This window comes from Gorilla gorilla, chromosome 6, assembly GCF_029281585.2.
Source record: "Gorilla gorilla gorilla isolate KB3781 chromosome 6, NHGRI_mGorGor1-v2.1_pri, whole genome shotgun sequence".
NCBI lineage: Eukaryota > Metazoa > Chordata > Mammalia > Primates > Hominidae > Gorilla > Gorilla gorilla.
In genome coordinates, this window is record NC_073230.2 from 36,755,353 (window position 1) to 36,777,110 (window position 21,758).

At 41.8% G+C, this 21,758-nt stretch overlaps 1 protein-coding gene across 6 annotated transcripts in view; it reads left to right on the forward strand.

Annotated features, from left to right (window-relative positions):
• Positions 1-21,758, forward strand: part of CHN2 (chimerin 2) — a 316,889-nt gene that overhangs the window by 109,820 nt on the left and 185,311 nt on the right. Inside the window, exon 1 of one of the 6 annotated variants that reach the window (XM_019031142.4) lies at positions 16,888-17,115. The exons of the other annotated variants lie outside the window; for them this stretch is intronic. The gene's annotated coding sequence lies outside the window, so the exon portion shown is untranslated. Of the gene's footprint in view, positions 1-16,887; positions 17,116-21,758 lie in introns of those variants that run through there. 6 annotated transcript variants of the gene reach the window in all.

The window sequence follows — 21,758 nt, forward strand, 5'->3', positions numbered from 1 at the left end:
TCTATTGCCTTATCAGTTTCCTGGGAGGGTATCTGAAGATTAAAAACTGCAGTCAAGGTAAGCATTTGCTAGGAAGTTAATTATTGGTATCTCTGAAAATGGAGGCACTGGCATCATGCAAAAGAAAGGAGGAACGCACTGATTGAGTTGCTTGTTTAATAAATAATAGAGGATTCACAAAGCAGCAAATGTAGAAGAGATGTGATGGGAAGGCAAAATTCCTTTGTGAGGTGTCACTTAAAAGAGTGCTGATTGGTCAGAAGATGAGTATAAACTGAGAGGAGGGGCTGTGGCAGGAAAGGGGGACCCTGGGTGTTAAAGCCCAAGGCGATAGAGCACATGCTGAATGAACTGTTATATCCTTGCCCCGTGACACATTCATCCCCAGGAACAAATGTCCAGGGAATCTTGCGTCCAAGGTGATTTTTCAAGTGTATTGTTTATTATTTAAATGTAGCAAATCACTTAATCCAGTGTAATCAGTACGTAAGAATTGCGGTGAACTCCCTCCCGTCCCAGTAGCTTTGTTAGCATCCTTGAGGGCTGACAGCAAACTTAATCAGGCCAGCTTGAGTGGAATGGCTTTGGGTGATTTGCATTCTGCAGAGTTGCCAGATTCCTGTCCTCTAACACAATAATGAGTGTTTCCATCCAGTGGTGTGAAGCATGTGGAATAATTAGCCCTCAGCATTTAAGATGTGACTGGTAATGTCCAAGCCTCCTTCCTCTTAAGAGTATGATTTTCTTATGGTGACATTTTCAAGAGGGCATCCCTAATCTCCCATTTTGGGGACAGCAGGAAAGAGATGTGCCTGGATATATCCTATCAGTGTTCGCTGATTCACCTTCAGCTAAATCATTTAAGCAGACCAAGGGAACTGAGATTTGAGAAGCTCAGTTGTCTGTAAATCTAATGGTTCCCAACTTACAATCACTTCAGATGTTTTTAGGGGTCTGCAGCCTCTTTTATACATTTTTAAAAGCCTAATAAAAAAGCTAATGGAATAATTATCTATCAGTAACTACATAATAAGTTCAGTTTGTTTTGGAGATCACAACTTTCAAATCATCCAGTTTGAAGGGAAAGAATAAAAGGAGTCTATGAGTTACAAGGTTGGTGAGTATGATTAGTCAACATCAATTTACAAGTAATGGTATTCCTACTGTGGTGAACCGAATAATGGTCCCTGCAAACATGTCTCCGTTCTGATGTCTGGACCCTGTGAATATGTTGTTCCATGTCAAGTGGGAATTAAGATTTCAGATGAAGTAAGATTGCTAACCAGGTGACCTTGATTGAGATGGGCAAATTACCCTGGATTATCTGAGTGGGCCAAGTGTAATCACAAGAACCCATTTAAGGCAAAGTAGAGTGTGAGAGTCAGAGAGTCATTGAAGGATGCTCTGCTGCTGGGTTTTGAAAAGGAGAGGAGGGGACCAGGAGTCAAGGAAGGTGGACAAAACAGATTCTTCCTTAGCGTCTCCACCCAGCTGTTGAATTTGCCTCCCGGGCACACAGGAAGTCTGCACGCCCAGCCCTTCACATCCAATTGGGGCCATGTGGAATGTGGCCCAGGTGATGTTGCTCAGAAAGAACCCAGCCCAGAAAACACCTTGATTTGAGCCTAATGAGAGCGATTTTGAATTTTTGACTTCCATAACTTAAGATATTAAATTCTTGTTTTTTTAAGCCACTGAGTTTGTGCTAATCTATTAAAGCAGCAGTAGAAAACTAATGCATTTAGCACTGCATCTTTCTAGATTTTTGGTCATTTTAAATAAATCAGCTAATAGTGTCTACTGGGTATCTTGGCATACAAATAACTATGTCAAAGGAGTTGGAAAAGTGTGTAGAATGTAGAATAAATCCAAACTCTAATTGTTGTCTACAAGCTCCTGCTTTTTCTCTCCTTCCTGTCTTTCTAGCCTTACCTTATGTTACGCTGCACTCTCTCAGCTCCCACTCCTCCAGCTGTCTTTCCATTCCTCAGACTTCCTGCCGTGGGCCCTTGACTCATGCTGTTTCCTCTGCCTTGAATACCCTTATTCCAGATCTTCCAAGAACCAGCTTCTTCCCATCTTTTAGGCCTTAGCTTAACCCTTCCTCCTCTGTTAGTCAGAAGAGTCTAAGTGCTATCACTTACAACCCAGTATCCTAATGGTTTAAAACAATAAAGCACGTGTCCCTCACGTCACAGTGCAAGGTGGTTGGGGTGTGTGTGTGTGTGTTATTAGGGATAGGAATTGGGATTCTGCTTTGTTCCACACAGCCACCAGCCATTCCAGCTTGTGACCTCTCTTTCCCCCCGGTGCCTTCTCGGAATCCTTAGCAGGATCTCTGCAGTCACCTGCTGAGGAGCAAGGAATGCGTGGAGGATTGTGTAGGCTGGGCCTGGAATGAACAACATCACCTGGGCCACATTCCATATGGCCTCACCTGGATGTGAAGGGCTGGGCATGTAGTCTTCCTGTGTGCCCAGGAGGAAAATTCAGTAGTTGGGTGGATGATAGCCCTGTTCTGCCCTTCCTCAGAGGTGCCTCTTATAACCGTGCTAAGCAGATCTGTCTCATTAGCCTCTATGAAAACACCTTATTTAGTTCCTCCATTGCACTTTATACTCAATAATTTATTTGCTTCTTTGTTAATTGTGTTCCTCTCCAAGACCAGAAGGGTGTGAGGATAGGAACATGTCTGTTTTGCTCACTACTATGTGCACAGACCTGGCAATGCAACATCTTGCACAGAGTAGATTACCCACCAAGAATAGTTATTAATATGTGATGAATGGATGATGAATGAATGACCCAACAAGTGAATGAATGGAAAGCATAGACCTTGTCTAGAGGGTATCCACTATTATAGCAAGGACAGAATAAATAGGTCATAGTCTTTTACAAGAATAAATTTCAAGAAGCAGCCAAAAGCTTTTTTTTTGTTTTTGTTTTTAGAAATAAAGGACTTTGGCCTACGGTTCAAAAAGTGTTTGGAAAGTCACTGCTCTTTGGGTTGTAGAATTTGAGTCCAGTCTTCCAGATGAGCAGCCTGAGAGTAGCAGTGCTCTCCTTATTTGGGTTGATTAATTCTGCTCTTGTATTTCTGAGAAAGTGTAGACCCTTTCAGATACCATCCTAACTCTTCCCCCACCCTTCCCTTCTCCACTTACAGAGGACAAACCATTTGGCTCCTCTCCTCCTACCACCTGTTCCTATTAATATATTCACAGTGGCCCCCGGTGGTGGGAGCATGCCACCTCAGATGAAGGAGTTTTCTAATTTTGCTTCTCCTTTTCTTTCCCATTGTCATTGTCCTTTCTGGCTTAGCATGAGCTAGTGGCATGTGGCAGTCTGAGAAGTGGAATGCCTAACCCAAGGAAATAAATGGTGCATAATCAAATCCAGTTGCGTAACTTCGGGAGTTTGTGTTTTCTTCTGTTGATTCACGAAGATCAAGGAGCTGATGGGAATAGGTTCTGGCCTTGCCACCAAATGTGCTTCTCCTCCCATTTTCTGAGTAGGGCTCCAAGGGAGGTGCTGGGCCACTTTGCCACACAGGCTGGTTGCTGCCTCATCTCCTGCAGGTGAGGGTGGAGACCTCGCGGGCTTGTGGGCCCTGCTGTGGCTGTTACATGGATCCAGGTTGTCCAGGGTCTGGGGAATGCTGCTGAAGGGGCCCAAGTGCCTGTTCCCTGGAAGCACTGGCCAGGCAGGACTGCCTGCCTCAAATGGGCCTCTCCCACCTTGTTCTGTCTCTCATGGGGCAGGCACATGGCATTTCCTAGGTGGGGGGGACCAAGAAGCTGTGGCTGGATTAATTCTTGTGAAGAGTACAATAAACTACATTGTGTATTTAACTTACTTTCCCTTACTTCAACATGGTTACACGGATAAAATACATTAAAATGAACACTAAAATCAAGTATGTGGGCAAAGATGTATCAACAGGAATGTTCAGTAATAGAAAAAAAACTGGAAACAACTTATACATTCACATAAGGGAGGAGATAAAAATAAATTATGATACATCCATAGAGTGGAATACTTGAAGCCATTAAAATTGAACATGTAGAATATTGAATGAATATAATCACATTCATGTTTAATTTTTAAAAATTAAGCTGCAAAACAGTAGATACCATATGATCCCATATTTGCAATTAAAATGTATACAAATATAAACAATGGAAAAGATAAAGATTGAAGTGGAAAAGATAAAGATTGAAACAGAGTGCTTATTTCAGTAAATGGGATTATGAGTGATTGTTATTTTATTATTAGTGCCCAACAGTAGTTCCCAAATTTTCTGTATTTAATACATATTTATTTTGAAAGGTGATATAAAATTCTAAAATGGTATTTTAAAAATTAAATGACTGTCTTAGTTCATTTGGGCTGCTATAACAAAAACATCACAGAGTGGGTGGCTTATAAACAACAGAAATTTGTTTCTTACAGGTTTGGTGTCTGCTGAAAGCCCATTTCCTGATTCATAAACAGGGCCTGTGTCCTCACTGTGTCCTCACATGGTGGGAGGAGGAAGGTGGTTCTCCAGAGTCCCTTCTACGATGGCACTAATCCCATTTCTGGGGGCGCCACCCTCATGACCTAATCATCTCCCAAAAGCCCCTCCTTCTGACACCATCACATTGGAGGTTAGGATTTCAACATAAGAATTTTAGGGGGATGCAAGCATTCAGTTTATGACATTGACTAAATTCTCCAAATAATTACTTGTTTATTAAAAAGAAAACTATTGAAAGAATTCTTAAACAACAAAACAAGTCATTAATGTGCAATTTAAAAAGCCCCATAACCTGCTTTTCTGTCTGTCCTCAGTACAGACGTTTTCCCTTCCTACTGCACACTTAATAAGCCCCCAAGCCTTGTAGATTCATTGTAGATTCAGCCTTGTTAGCATCTCTTGTATCCAGTCCCTCCATCAAATTCTCCCTGTCCCTGTCTTTGTCACCTGTTGATGGGACTGCCTGCCTCCTGGCTTTCACTTACACCGTTCCATTGTCCTTCCAGTCACCGACAACCTGGCAAATGTGATCCATCTTAAGAGGTTCAAGGGCCACCTGTTCTCTTGGAGTCTTTCCTGGCAGTCCCCACTTCTGTCTCCAGAACTGATCCTTCTTTATGCCTCACTCTTTGTTCTGAATCCTCTCACAGAACCTTTTAATCTCTACTGCGCTTCCTGACACTTACTTTGTGCCAGGTACTTTATATTTCTCCTGTATCCTGGCTGTATCCCTGTGAGGATCATAGCCCCATTCCATGGATGAGAAAACTGAGGCACAAAGAGGCTAAGCAACTTGCAAAGACATCGCAGATAGGGACTAATAAGATTCAGGTTCAAACACAGGCAATGTGGCTCCAGCATCTCTATGCTGAGCATATATATGTGCTGCTGCTTCTCATATTTCTAAGGTCTTTCACTTGTCTCTCTTCCCCTACCACATTGTAGAGGGGGATCATGTGTTAAATTTATCTGTATTTTTTTGGTGCCAAGCCCAGGGGCTGGCATGTAGGAATCTCATAATAAACACTGATTGAATGGCTATTTAGGCAATGAGTATTTACTCAGCATCTGCTATGTGTCAGGCATTGTTTTAAGCACCCACCTGAAATAAATAAGCAAGAAAACAGATCAAGAGTCTTGCCCTCAATAATGGAGGAGGGGGTGACTTAGATTCTAGAAGAACATGTCAAGGGCAAGTTAGGTAAATGATTCAGGCAATATTTAGATGACATTTTTACTCCTGTATCCATGCTTCTCTAGATTACATTATAATTCTCTTCTTTTAAATTTTGGGTATGATTTGAGGCAACTACAGTACTGGAAATTAATACAAATCCTTCATTTGTCATATCAGAGCTCTGTAACTGGTCACATATAAGCGAGCTGTCAGTGGTCGAATCATGACTGCCTGATGCTTCTCAATGGTTTGAAACAGTTTTTTGAAATGGCAATACATTTCTCATTTCTTCATGCTCTTCTTTCTTGCTTATCTTTTCCACTTTTTTCTGCTTTGCTCCACCTGTTCTCTTGAGAAACCATCTCAATCCCTCCTGCTTCTTCCTACCTCATTCTCTCCCTCCCTTGCTTCTTAATTTCCATTCCCCTGAACCTTGCCAAATATGTTTTTTTGAACAGTTGATCAAAACTCATCAAGCACAATGTGATTTTCTCTTTCAAACTGTAGGTAAAATGGAGAGGAATTAATCTGACCAAAGTGTGTGTCACCACATGCCATAGATTTTGTCTGGGGGCAGAAGAAGGGAAAGGAAGCTAACTTTATTATAGAGGTCAGAGCAACCCAACCTCACAATGTCGATGTGATTTCTGATTTATTGTAACACAGCAGAGATTCAAAAGGATTAATAGTCTAAGTGACCTAAATAATAATGAGCGTGCAGAAGAACATGTTCTTCAACATGTTGCTTACTGCCATAGAGAGAGTGGAGCTCTGAAAAAAATTTGCTTCTCCTGCTTGAAGAATACATTTTTCTAGGGTGTCACTTATTAAGATGAAATTGAGGTATTAAGAAACTCAGACTATTCCCAAATAATGGCATTATTTTAAAACAAATGGAGTCTTACAGGAATAGAAATAACCTATTATACTTGCAAAATACTAGCTTAAAATGTACCACCAGAATATGCTATTTCTTCATTTTTGCCTCCCCACACTCCAGTCTCCATGAATGCAAAGCACTCTTTCCTTAGACCCTACATTGAATTCTGATGGCTATGGTGTGACCATAGGAAGCCTCTGCATTTATCAGTAGTTTCCCTGAATCTTGGGTAATCATACAACTCATATTTCCAGAACTTTATCTTTTACATGTATTCTTTTTTATCAGACTCTCTTCCAAACATATTGTCAGTATTCCTCTATCCCTGTCAGTCCACTCAATTCTTTAATTCTTTGGTAGATTTCCAGCCTCACTGAACCAGCTCACAAGTCACCCATGACCCGCCCAATGCCAAAACCAAGCTTTTCCCTCAGCCCTAGTCCTCCTCAGCCTTCCAGAGATAAGTGGAATTCCTGGGTTAATGCCTGCATTCAGGTTTTTCCCCAGGAACAAATGGTCACATTTTAAGGAGGACTGGGGGAGAAATAGTCAAGGCCCTATGAACCCAAACTGGGAGGATTCCCCTGAAATAGAGGAACTCTGGAGTAATGAGAACATCTTCACAGAGCAGGTGAGGCAGATGATCTTCCTGATTGAGTTCCCAGAGGTGTCAGCTCACTCTCAGAAAAATGCAGAAGCAGCCCTGGCCCTACCCGAGGCCCCACACTCCCTACAGTCCTCTGCTGAGCTCTCTGTTGCCTGCCAAGGTGGGCCACACTCTAGGAAAGCATCTCATTTACAGAAATGCTGTCTTTAGAGTTACAGTATTTGACCAACCCTGGAAGCAAAGATTAAGCTTCCTAAACCCGAAAACATTCATTCCTACAATGGTCCACTTGGGAAAATTCCTCTAAGAGACTCATTGATACCTTGATTCTTGTTTTCTCCTTCTTCTCCCCTCTGGCTCTTCGTGTTCATACCCTTTATCTCCTCTACAGCAGAGATGGGGGTCTTAAGGTGGTTTATGGAAATAACTTACTACGAGCATTCGTTGTTTTTAGAGATTGTACACAATGCAAGAGCTCCTTGGAGTCACAGGCTCTCAGCCTCTGTCTAGGGAGTGCCATTCCTATTTGATTAGAGCCATTCTGCCCAGTGTATTCCTGGTGGCCTCTTTTTAAATCTCCCATCCTTAGTGCTTGTCAGTATATACAGTAACGTTGATATTAGCATGGGACCATATGATGCAGAAATTCCACTTCTGGGTACTTATCCAAAATAATTAAAGGCAAAATTTCCAAGAGATATTTGTACACCATGCTACAGTAGCATTATTCACAATAGTCAAAAAGTGGAAGTAATCCCAGTGTCCACTGAACAAACAAAATATGGATTCTACATACAATAGAATGTCATTCAGCCTTAAAAGGAAGGATATTCTAATACATGCCACAACATGGATGAACCTTGAGGCCGTTTTGCTAAGTAAAATAAGACAGTCACAACAAACAATATGATTCCACTTATATGAAGTACCTAGAGTAGTCAAATTCACAAATAGAGGAGGTGGAATGGTGGTTTTCAGAGGCTGGAGTGAGGGAGGAATGGAGATTGGTTGTTTAATTGGCATTGTTGCAGTTTTGCAGGATGAGGAGAGTTCTAAAGATTGGTCTCACAACCATGTCAATGTACCTAACGCTACTGAACTGTACACTTCAAAGTTAAGATGATAAATTTGATGTGTGTATTTTGTCACAATGAAAAATAAAATTAAGTGTAAAACTATTTTAACCTGGAAGAGGAATTAGAAAGTAACATCACCACCACCAACAAAAATATTCAAAGAAGGTATTAATTCACTGAAAATACCAAGAAGTGAGAGTTCACTGAGCAGGGAGGCAGAGCATTCAAGATGACCATTTAAGATGAACTGAGGAGGATAGGTAGGGATCCAAAGTGAAATGGAAACAGTTTTTAAAAAATTACTTGCATTTCCACTGAAGGGTGAATAATTGAGCCTTTACTGCTGTTTATTTTTCTAGCGTCTTATAAGCCGTTTATTTATATTTGATTATATATTTGTTTTATATATATATAATTGTTATATTTAATCAAGCTGCCACTTGATTAAAACGACATCTTGGGTTTATGTGGGCAAGAGAATTCCAAGTGCCACCAAATCCCTCAGAACTAATTCCACTGTAAAATATCAGCATCCTCAATGTAGAAGAGTTAACCTTACTGTAATTTAGTATTCAATTATGAAAATATTGTATAATATCCTGAATTCTTATGAAATTATTATTTTTTTCATATTTCTGGGAAAGCGATGTATTTATTTCTGTTTTGTGGATTACCTGAGAAACAAGAAGATGAGACATGTGATACTATGTATGCTTCTAGTGCAAGGATCTTCTCATTATGAAATGCATTACTTTGTGATGGTTATATGTGAGAGGAAGAATATGTCAAAATTGCCTGGCAAATCCTGCTTATTTTGATCTGCTCCATCTTTCTCAGCTTTGGCAAGCTAGCACAAAGATTGCAGTTTCCCTTGTATGATCCCAGAAAGCAGATTGCTGAATCATGAGTCCTAACTTCAGGTTGAAGGTGAAAATAATTCCTTCAGGGAGTAATACATAGCTACAGTCTGCAGAATTAAGCTGATAAGAGATGACATTGCATTAGGTTACAATAATAGGATCACCTTAAATTAAGCTCCCTGAATGAATAAAATAAGCCTATTACTCTGTGGTTCACCTCAGCCTTGTAAAATGCCTGGCACATCAGAAGTTCTGGAAAAGTGTCAAATAGATGACATAAAAAATGGGGTATTCTGATAATGCAGTGATAGGTTTGAGGATTATTGTAAACGATTCATTTTTTTTTTCATTCAACAACTATTTCTCAACCTCTCACTTTGTGCTGGGTACTGTTCTAGGTGATACAGCAGTGAATAAAAGAAAAAAAGTTACTTGTCCTTAGGAATCTTGCCTGCTAATGGGGAATACAGATGATTTTTTTAAATTGTGAAAATGCTAAGAGAGAAGATTAAGTGGGAAGGGAGCTCTAAGATATCGTGGTGTATGTTGAAATTTTAGCAAGGGTGGACCATGCATAAATTAGGAAATTTCTAAGAATTAGAATACACAAAAGACTGTGGTATTTAATACCATTCACCTAGTAGAGCACAAAGACCATTTGTGGGGTATGAGGGAAACTGAAATCTAGGTCTCGCTTTGTCACAAATTCATTGGGCAAGCCAAGCTCTCCCCTGGGCTCAGCACGCAGCTGTCAAATGGACAGGTTGGGCCATGTGAACTCCACACCTCTTACAGCTCTAAAGTTCTGTGAGCATTAATGTTTCTTTGATGATCTTAAAGACCCTTCAGGATCTTGCAATTCAGCACATAAAAACAAATTCCCATGAAACACATTTTATTTGAGCTTCCTGGTCATTTAGATTCTGGATAAATAGGAATTTTTTGCCATCTATATAATGCATAATAAAATCAGGTCTTATAAGATGCCTATAAACTTCCATACCTTTGTAATCATTTTCTTTATAATTTCAGGTAAGGCAATTTGCTTCCCTTCATTAGAGATAAGTATAGGCACAGAGCAATTTATATGAGTTGATTATAGTGCATTTTACTATAATTCCGTAGTAAAAAAGCCTGATTAGAATCACATATTCACTGTAGCACCTATTTTCTGACACAATTCAGTATCATGCAGGTTCCTTAGAAATTGTCGGAGGGAATGTAATTATCCAAAAATGCTGAAATTACTTGTTGTAAACTAGCCTATGTGTTATGGATCCATGGCTTATACTAAAAGCCAGTTTTCAGGTAGAGTTGAATGTAGCTAGAGCTGCTGCCCCCAATGTGACATCAACATTTACTGAATTCGTACAAAGATGTGTGATTTTTTTTTTTTTTTTTTTGCCACAATGTTGGGATTATACTTCTAATTTGCCAAAGAAATAGCTCAGCTTTCTAGAGTATGGAGTCTGTCCAGATAACCTTGGTATAGTCTCCTTTTTTGGAGGGTGTGTGGTAGTGGGGGAATCATGTGGTCCCTGGAAGTCTGTAAGCAATTATTTGCTCTGCTGATAAAAAAAAATGTTTTATTGCTACAAAAAGGGGTGTAGGTAGCTTGAAAATAGGTTTCGATTTAGTCATTGTACTAGAGTTCTGGGAAAACAAATTGTCCTTTTGAATTTCTGAACAATAATAATTTGCTTAAGACATTTTGCACAATCATGATAAGTAACACATCTTGATAAGGAAGTCTTGCATTGGCAGAGCATCTGTAGAAGGACTGCTACACAGATAATGAGCACAGTTATGTTTAAATTAAATTAAGTGGGCACCAAGGGATAGAAGTAGATAGGGAAGGAGGAAGTAATTGAAGCAGCAAATAGTCCAAGGCACAGAAATGGAAATATGTGTAAACTCTGCAAATTTAAAAGTCACTTGATGCCATAAACTATTTTATTAATTTCTCTGGAGTTTTAAATTGGTACAAGTAATGATGACTGTGGAAAAAAAATCAACATATGCGTCAGAATTGGGGAAGAATCTCTTTGTGTTTAGGCACTTTGGGACCGAAGGATATTTCCCAGATCCTCGATGTGCAAAGTGTGGTCCATGGACCAAAAGCATTCAGTATCCTGGGGACTTAATAGAGATGCAGGATTTCAGGCCCTGCCCAGACCTGCTGAATCAGAATCTACATTTAGCAAAGTCTCCAGGTGATATACATGCATATCGAAGTTTCAGAAGCACTGCCCCAGAGTTGCTAAAACAGTTCATTCATTCATTCATCAAACGTTTTTAGCACCTCTTTTGTATGCCAGACATTAAACTAGACAATAGGAGGGAGAGATCATTAGAAACATAGGTAAGACATGGTCCCTGCACTCAGGGAACATATAATTGAAGTGGGACATATGAGATATGAGGCTGAGGCGGGTGGATCACTTGAGCTCAGGAATTCGAGACCAGTCTGAACAACATGGAGAAGGCCTGTCTCTACAAAACATACAAACATTAGCCCAGTGTGGTGGTGTGTTTGTACATGTTACGCGGGAGGCTGAGGAGGGAGGATGGCTTGAGCCCAGGAGGCAGAGGTTGCAGTAAGCCAAGATAGTGCCACTGCACTCCAGCCTAGGCAGCAGAATGAGACCCTGTCTCAAAAAAACAAAAACAAACAAAAAACAGATGTGTGGTACTTGACTGTGGGATGCCAGGGTGGAGAATGTAGATGATGCCCCAGTGTTAGCCCTGGGTACATGAGTGTTGCTGTGTTTACAGAAGACTAGGGGTTAAAGAGAATATGTCTAGCCTTGAAATGTTGGGTTTTGAGGCAGCTGTGGAATTTTTCAGGTGGAAATGTCTAGTAGGCAGTTGGATCTTGGGGCAAGGATCAGTAAACTATGGCTGCACAGACCAACTCCTGGCCTCCACTTGTTTTTGCAAATAAAGTTTTATTGGAACCCAGCCAAATTAATTGGCTTACATATTGTCTCTAGCTACTTCCACACAATAAGGACAGAGTTGAATAGGTGCGACAGAGACTAGGTGGCCCACAAAGCCTAAAATATTTTCTCTCCAGCCCTTTACAGGAAGTTTGTCAACTCCTTTCCCAGAGGGTTCTAGAGAGGTCTGGAATGGAGAAGCCATGTGGAATTCATCCAGGCCTGAGGTGGCTGATGAGCCTGTCCTGGGAGGATGTAGAGTGAGAAGAGACAAGGGCAAGGTCAGAGCCCTAAAAGAGACACTTCTTCACAGGCTCTTATTGTACCTCAGGTAGCTCCCTGAGCCAGTCACAGTCATTTTTTTCCTGGTAACTTTTGCTGCAGTTATTTGATTTTTTTTTTTTTTTACCTTGGCATTTGCAAATTGATTAAGCCAAGAAACTTGTACTAGTTCAGTGAACCACCTTGTATCTAATTTATAATCCTAAATTAACAGATTCTGCACAGTACCAAATAGCTATTACCTTTAAATGAAAGCTGCAAGGAACATTATAGTTTGGGCCTAACAATAGAGAAGAATCTCATCTTCCCATGAAATAGAAAGGAAAAATGTGATTTCCTTGTAAATTTGTTTAGCTTGACTCTTATAGCTGGCAGGGCTGTGCAGAGGTGCTTATAGCTCCTGGAAGCTCCAGTTTCCTTAATACAAGCCCCAGAGTAGTGCACACCGCAAGCTGACTTGTTCTCCACTCTTTGTCCAGTTGGGAGGCAGCCCCTCCCCTCAGACACAGGGCAGAGGCCAAGACGGGAACTAAGGGAGAAACGGGATGCTTCTGTAGGACATGGTTTTGTGCATAAACATGCAACTATGTGTGTGAAATTTGCACATTTAAAAGCCATTTTCTACCATAAACTCTTATGTACTTCTTGGGAGTTTTGTAAAGGTCTTCCTGCATGAAACATTTTGATGGAATCATCACAAAAAGAAAAAGATTCAAGCATCAGTTCTCAGCACGTCTTTGTTAACAAAAATAACACAGATCGCTTTAAGTACTAGGCTCCAAGCGAGTTGAGGTTGAGTGATTTCTACATGTTGAGGGGAGGAGGAGGAAAAAAAAGTTGTGGGTGCAAATCAGCTCAGCACCTTCATGATTGGTGCAGAAAGTCAACTATCACCTTATTTTTATACTAGCACCAAAGTGTGCTTTGTATTCTCTGGTGCCAGGCATGGTGCATGGTGCTTTCCCAGATGTCCTTTAATTTAACATCCTGTGGACACCGTTCAGATACAATGCAGCTGCCAAAATTGTTGATTTATATTTGATATAAGGTCAAAGGGTCCAGGAGCTCTTTTGATAAAAGGTAACACTAGGTTAGCATGAGATTTCGCTGTCAGATTAGCACTCCCGAGTTGGCCTCCATTTCCACAAAGCTACTTTATTTCCAGCATTTCTCTTCACTCCCATGGGTGCCTGAGGCTGTCTGTTCACAATATTGCAGTGTTGGGATTCTCTTACAGGGCCGTGGCTCATCTGGGCATTTGTTTACTCTGGAACCGAGTGGCACCAAGCCCTTCGTCACATCTAGCTTTTTCACAGTGAACGAGCCAGTATTGTCGTGACCAGTGCCTTTGTGCCCCTTCCCCTCCCCGACCTCACTGGCCCTGGCTTTTGGTTATTTCTGCATTTTCGTGACTCTTTACTAGAGAAAAATATGTGTAAAGTGGGGAATTGATGAGTAGGATGCTGGTCATCAATATTCAGTGAGGAACTCTGCTCAGCACTTACATCAGCTCCCTGAATCCTTCCAGTCTCCCTGAGGAGTGGGTCCAATAGATTTCTCTATTAAAGAGGAAGCGACAGAGGTTTAGAGAAGTGAAAGCATTTCCCCAGGGTCAAAACCAGAAAGTGGCAGAACTAGATTAGAACCACATGTCATCTGTCAGACCAGAGCAGAGCTCTTAACCACCATGCCGAGTGACAACATGAACTTGAGACACAGGAGAATTCGGTCCCAGAGCCACCAAACTGTGGCTTCTAATTTTTGCAGTCTCTGTCTCAAGGGAAGATATCCATTTGTCACCCCCTCACCCCCTGCAGGGGGGTGCTAATCAGGTTGACAGAGCCCTGCAGGTCTGAATAACAAGGGCATCCTTGCAAAGGTTTGCCAAGGTGGCTTTTTGATGGCCTCCCCACAGATTTGTGATCACACATTTTCTGCAACTTTATTATAAAAAATTCTCTTTATGGAAAGAGAGAAAGCTGAGTAAATATGAAAGAAACATCAAAAACAGCAGAGCAATTTCTAGGATATGGCATCATTCCTCACTCACATCTAACAGCTAGTTGGATCCCAGATGCTAATTGGAATAGTAATATTAATGACTGTTCCCAAATCTTGTTATCAAACTGTCTCGTCACCCACACTAGATGCCTATTTCCCTGGGGTTCTGTCCTTGCATGCTTTCTTTCTCTTTCTCCTGGCACTCCTTCCAGGATGAGGGAACATCTTTTTCTGTCAGGTGGTGGTCACCTGGTCCGTTCTTTCCAGTCTTCTCACATGTTCTTTCTTCCTTTCACCTCATATCCTGTTTGCAAAGGTGAATCTGCTGCAGGCATAGAGACCACATGGGTCCCATCTCGATTTGTTCTCAGGCACCAGAATCTGAATCACTTAAAATGAGGTCCAATACTAGGAGCAATTGGTAAATTTCTCCCTCATGGGACATTCTAAAGTGGCTTCTTTTAAAACTTCCTTGAGAATGAGATCGCTTTAAAACCTCACTATTTATTTTACAAAACGGTCTAGGGAAGATGCTTACAGATTGTTAGCAGTTCTGGTTGCAAAGCTTCATTACAGAAAATAGTTGAAAATTTTTTCAGAAATTAAGATTCTGGGTTATCTGTGCATTTCATTTATACATGCTTTTCTAATATTGTCCCTCTTGTGCAGACAACCCAAGATCTTATTGCAGGTGAGTAGAGAATAGATTTGTTTCAGCCACCATGCTAAGAGCTTGCTGTGCTCAGCAGTCTACAGAGTGAAAATGGAGACTCACATGGAACGCACATGCCAGGGACCGGGCACTAATAGGTAAGCTGATCTATTCCTTACAGCCATCCTCTGAGGGAGGATATACCTGTATGATCCTTGTTTTATAGATGAGGAAACCAGGCGCAGAGCAGGTGACCCACTTGCCCAAGGTCACCCAGCTTATAAGTAGTAGAGCTGGGATTTGAACTCTAGCAGTCTAATTTCAGGGACAGTGCTTGAACCGTCTTTTCTTTTCTTTCTTTCTTTCTTTTTTTTTTTTTTTTTGAGATGGAGTTTCGCTCTTCTTGCCCAGGCTGGAGTGCAATGGCACAATCGCGGCTCACCACAACCTCCACCTCCCGGGTTCAAGTAATTCTCCTGCCTCAGCCTCCCGAGTAGCTGGGATTACAGGCATGCACCACTACACCAAGCTAATTTTGTATTTTTAGTAGAGACGGGGTTTCTCCATGTTGGTCAGGCTGGTCTCGAACTCCTGACCTCATGTGATCCGCCCGCCTCAGCCTCCCAAAGTGCTGGGATACAGGCATGAGCCACCGCGCCCAGCCAAACCCACTTTTCTATACCTTCTGACAGACAAGGAAGGTTTAACACCTCCTTTGCAGATCTTATGGATTAGTCAGAGAGACATTTGCCAATCTAATTTAAGGCATACTGTGTTAAATACCATAATAGAAACATAAAATAGAGTGCTCTTAGCCCTTGGATATTTTCATGTGTTGTTAAAAGCCATTTTGGATCTGCTTCCCATCCCAGAGAATTATCAACCCCTCAGATAATTGAGGAAAATGAAGTAATATGAGGTAAAGGGCTATTCAAACTGGCTTTGCTTGTCAGTCACCACTCCTAGGGGCCAAATGGCTTTTCTCACATCGTTTCCTAGTCCTTGATTATGGTTGCTTTCAAATGCTTTGTAGCAGGGGCAGTGTCCTGCAGAAAGGTGGGATGTGGCTTTAACCCATGACAATAGAGATTGGTAAAGAACCAGGTTACAAATTCCAAACCCCACACCCCTGTGATGATGGAACAGCCTTTGCCAAATCTCCCCAAGCTTCTCCAGCTACAAAATGGGCAAAATAAAACTTCTCTTTCTCCTCCTCCTCTTCCTACTCCTCCTCCTCCTCACCTAGTAGGAGTATTGTGAAGATAAAAAGCAATAATTGGTGTGAAAATGCCCTGAGCTCCATAGATGAAAGCTCTCTATAATGCCAACATATCATTACACTGACTTTATTAGGATTTCAATACGGTTCTGTGGCTCATAGAAGCAGCTCTTTCAGCTGGTCATATGAAGTCCTAGGTCTTTATTCCACAAAGGAATTATTTACTGCAAATATAGTCTGGTCAACACTATTCCTAGTCAGGGACGGCCTAGAGTTAGAGGATAGACACGCCTCGATTTGGGAAGCACTGTGTAGCCATGCCTAACAGCTTCTTGTAATGGGGAACGACCTACCTCCTGAAGCAACTTTTGGAGACCACTAGAATGTGCTTCCTTGTGGCTGGGTGTGGTGGCTCATGCCTATAATCCCAGCACTTCGGGAGGCCAAGGATCACGAGGTCAAGAGATCGAGACCATCCTGGCCAACATGTTGAAACTCCATCTCTACTAAAAATACAAAAATTAGCTGGGTGTGATGGCATGCACCTGTAGTCTCAGCTACTTGGGAGGCTGAGGCAGGAGAAATGCTTGAACCTGGGAGGTGGAGGTTGCAGTTGAGCCAAGATCGTGCCACTGCACTCCAGCCTGGCCACAGAGTGAGAATCCGTCCCCCCGTTCCCCCCCACAAAAAAAGAAAGTGCTTCCTTGTATTGGCACTGGTTCTCTTTCTCTGCAGCCTTGGACTTCGCAGAGCACATCAACATCTGGCCTTTCAGATGTTTGAAGATGGACACCCTGCTCACTCAGAGACATTGCTCACTCAACTTTCTTCAGCTGTGTCTTACATGATGCTGTTTTGAATCCTTTCCTCCAGACGTATTCCAATCCCAGAACTACACTCCAGGTAGTCTGACCAAAGCAGATGGCCACCTCATTATTCTGCTACCACAGCCTAAGATTATAGAGTTTTTGGTAGCTTTGTCATACTTTGCTGGAACAGCCTGAGGGGTTCTTCCTGCCTGCTACGTAAAGAAAGACCACAGCATTGTAGTAAATAAAGTGCTTAATAGACATGAGGCCGCCTCGCCACGTGGGAGATGGAGTTCATACTTAAATCATCTCATCAAACTTCCTGAGTTAGGGGTTTTTCAAAGGCAGTTTAGGGGAAAGGGTGGGGGTGGCTGGGCTTGCTGCTGATTGGTTGGGGCAGAGATTAAATTATAGGGGGTTGAGGCCGGGCGCGGTGGCTCACGCCTGTAATTCCAGCACTTTGGGAGGCCGAGGCAGGCGGATCACGAGGTCAGGAGATCAAGACCATTCTGGCTAACATGGTGAAACCCCGTTTCTACTAAAAATACAAAAAAATTAGCCGGGCATGGTGGCAGGCGCCTGTGGTCCCAGCTACTGGGGAGGCTGAGGCAGGAGAATGGCCTGAACCTGGGAGGTGGAGCTTGCAGAGAGCAGAGATTGTGCCACTGCACTCCAGCCTGGGCGACAGAGCGAGACTCCGTCTCAAAAAAACAAAACCAAACCAAAAAAAAAAGAATTATAGGGGGTTGAAGCTGTCTTCCTGTGGGTTGAATCACTTTTGGGAGGTGGGGGGCGGGCACAGGAGTGGGGTTGGTGGGTCCATTGGAGCCATAAGTGTCAAGACATTCAAAACACTTGAAAAGATATCTCAAAAGGCCCATCTTAGGTTCTACAATAGTGATGCTATTTGCAGGAGTAGTTGAAGTTGCCTATCTTACAACTTCTGGAATCATGGCTGATAATCGTTTACACCTGCACCTTAGCAGCACTCATGCATCTCTCCTCCACACAGCCTGATGGCCTCCCATTAGCTTTATAAAAGTGATTGAATTTTGAGGGAGACCTTTTATCGTTTAAACCATAGCCTAAATGTCTCTCAAAGTCCGCTTGGCCCAAAAGCCCAGGAATAATTTAGGGAAAGGCAAGATAGGGGTTGGGTTAGTTCAGCTGTTACAATTTTTCTCACTGATAGAATTTTTGCAAAGCCATTTCATTACTATTAGAGTGACACTGTTGACAGTCTCTGCATCTGTACCATATGTACCCCTGCTAGATCGTGTCTTCTAACATCAGCTGTGACTTTTTTTTTTTTTAATTTTTGACAGAAAGTTACATCTATCTCTCAACCGAAAATTTTATTGAATTTGGTGCCAAGCTATTCAGGTCTTTTTAAATCCACATTTTGCTGTCTAATATATTAACCACCCCCTGCAGGTGGTAATCCAAGCTTCTGGGCATTTATTCTAGAAAGAGTAAAGGATTTATTTCTTGTAAATATAGGGAAGTTTAATTTGATCCACTGTACATGGATAGTTTTGATAAGAATGCTCCCTGCTTTTGATTAAATATTCCCTGGGATAAGAACAAGAAATACTTTCCTATCAACTAATGCATGCCCTTTGTAACTCTGTAATTGTCAATCATCAAGTTATTGAGCTACCTGTCTCTGTGTCTAAAATGCTTTGCTGAAGTCCCCCTTGTCTGCTTCATTTTCTCTGGTCTCTCAGGTTTGTGGATTGGGTTGGCTCTTAGGGCACCACCATTTTTGACTCCCTTTACAGTCTATCCATTATTATTTCTGGGATCAATTTCTAGCTGAGCCACCTGTACCTTTGAGAATTCTCCCTTTCTCCCTTTTAAAAATTGTAGGCATTTGCCTAATTCCTTGATTCTGTCCCGCTCTGATGGATCATGTCTTCCTCAACAGACTCTCCCAGCAGGTTGGCCATGTCATTTGATTTTCCTCTAAGCCCATGACACAGTTTGCCCAGATGTGAGATTTGAATTCATTTGGAGCAGTAGATGTTTTCGTCCTACCCATTCATCACGCCTTGGGGTCTGCTTTCTTTGTTTTGTCCTTGGCAATCCAAAGGCACTCCTCCTTAGCAGGAAAGCCAATGGCAGCTGGAAAAGGAATTGAGTGTTCTTTTTGACCTCCATCAGCACCGTACTATGAAAGGCAGCCAGTTGTCTCAGGCCTTCTTTGATGTTCTCCTGGTTCTGAGCCTCACAAAGTTCTTTCAAATGTTACTTTCAGTCTTTAAGTGAATCTTATTAAAATGGGAGTACCTCTGAGAAGGGTTATACTTTGAAACATAATACAACCAGTGAGGTGCTAATATCTTTGCAAAGCTGCTAACTCAGCCTATGCAGTTGCAGGAGTGGGTGTGGCTTTTAAAGGAAAACACCCTGAATTGCTCACTTACGGCTGGTCTGAAAAATGTTTCCTTCCCAGGACACTGTACCTGGCACCACTGAATGGTGAAGAGCCGCCGTTTTCTTTAGGGGAAATGCTCCATCTTGGAGTATGTTTGCAGGAACTGAAGTGAGAAGAGATGTAGCTGAAAAAAACTTGAATTAGGAGTTAGGAAAACTGGACCATATTTTCATGATCTGCTTCTAAATAGACTCTGAGACCTCTGTGTCCTTCTCTATAACATGAGAACATTGGATCAACTTTAAATCATCTGTAAGGTCATTCCCAGCACGTGATTCTAAGATACTTTCTCCTAATCTTATCCCATCTTTACCACTATAGTTGGCTGTGTGTCCTATATGCAAGTCACGTCACCTCTTTGGGTCTTAGCTTCATCGATTTTAGAGAAATGATTGTTTGATTTTTTTTTTTTTTTTTTTTTTTTTTTTTTAGACGGAGTCTCACTTTGTCGCCAGGCTGGAGTGCAGTGGCGCAATCTCGAATCACTGCAACCTCCGCTTCCTGGGTTAAAGCGATTCTCCTGCCTCAGCCTCCCGAGTAGCTGGGACTACAGGCGAGTGCCACCATGCCCAGCTAATTTTTGTATTTTTAGTAGAGACGGGATTTCACCATGTTGGCCAGGCTGGTCTTGATCTCCTGACCTTGCGATCCGCCTGCCTTGGCTTCCCAAAGTGTTGGGATTACAGGTGTCAGCCAATGCGACTGGCCAATTGTTTGATTTTCTAAAGAGCTGCATTCCATGGAAGCCTGGGGAGAGGCAGGATGGAGATGTGGAGAGACATCCTGTCCTCCCTTGTCCCTGTTCACCCAGAGCAGCTCCATACTTACCTATTGGTCTTCTGCCTAAGCTTTCATTTGAAGAAAGGTTTTTGTTGTTGCTTTGTCTTATTTGGTTTGTTTTGTCTTTTCCTACTAATGGGCTTATCTTTGTAGTGTCCATGTAGTGTAATATCATAGATGACTCTGAGGACCCCATCTAGCTCAAAAATTAGATATTGAGCTCCTTGAGAGCAGGGATCAGACTTGTCATTCTACCTCCACGATCCTTCATAGAGTATAGTAGGTGTTCCACAAATGCTTGTTGGATGAATATGTACTGATAATAATAATTATGAATGAGCTCTTATTCCATGCTAGGTATCCAGTGCTTTAATGGGTTACCTCAATTAACTCTTAAATTAATCCTATAGGATAGATGTTATTCTATCCCATTTTACAAGTATAGCAATGGAAGTACTTAAACTTCAGAAGAATGGAGGCAACCTGATATATCTGAGAACCAAGGCTATTAATCACCTTGCTACATGGCCTCATTTCTGCCTATAGGACATCTGACTTGAGTCAGGGATGAGGAAGCTGGAAAGCAAAGCCAACAGGAAGGGAAGCACCAGTGTGGAGATAATGCTGGAGAGAGCGATGATCCTGAGGTGTATGATAAAGGGCTTTGATGTGAAGTAGAAGGTCGGTTTCACAGAAGTGAGCTCCCCAGACCACTGACATAAGCATCCCTTGGGAACTTTTTAAACATGCAAATTCTCAGGCCCCATCCCAGACTGTCTGAACCAGAAAAGTTGGAGATAAGGCTCAGGAGTTTGTGTTTTGCTAATCCCTACAGGGGACTCTGATGTCTGCTAACACTTGAGGACCATTGCTGTGGATCAGCTTCAGGGACTTCGGTTTTGCTTCTGGAGAGTGCCGAAGCTTCTAGTTTTCTCACTGTTGAGATAAAATATTTTATATCTGGAGCAATATTTAATTCTTTTCCATTTTTAAGATAAGCCTAAACAAGATGTCTGCTTGGACTGGAGACTCTAAGTATCCGATTCCTTCTTTTTACCTTCTGTTTAGTCTGTAACCTGAGGCCCGTCACTTAAGTCCTGATTCTTTGCCTGTAAAACGTGGTTAATGATGCGGTGCTCCCATATTGGGATAGCCAGAGAAATGTGTAATTAGTGGTTGTGAAGCATCTGGAGCCTAGAGCGCCGTATAAATGCTATAGGATAATAACCAGTGTATGGCCTTAAATGCTGCCTACAACTTGACACATTTAAAATTTCTTCCTTGAATCGTAAAGTTTAAAGTTAATTTAACAGTTTGGTATTTGCACTTATTTTTTATTCATTTTGTAGCCGGAATGTTGTTTCTCTGTGCTTCTTTCAACCTTCCAGAGAAAATGGTTAAGACAAAAAAAGTTTAAAAAATCAGCACCTTCAGAGAAAATAACCTCTCCAAAGCATAATGTTTGATTGTCAGACATGGATTCTATAGATGTTTTGAACAGAAAGCTGAGATACTCCATA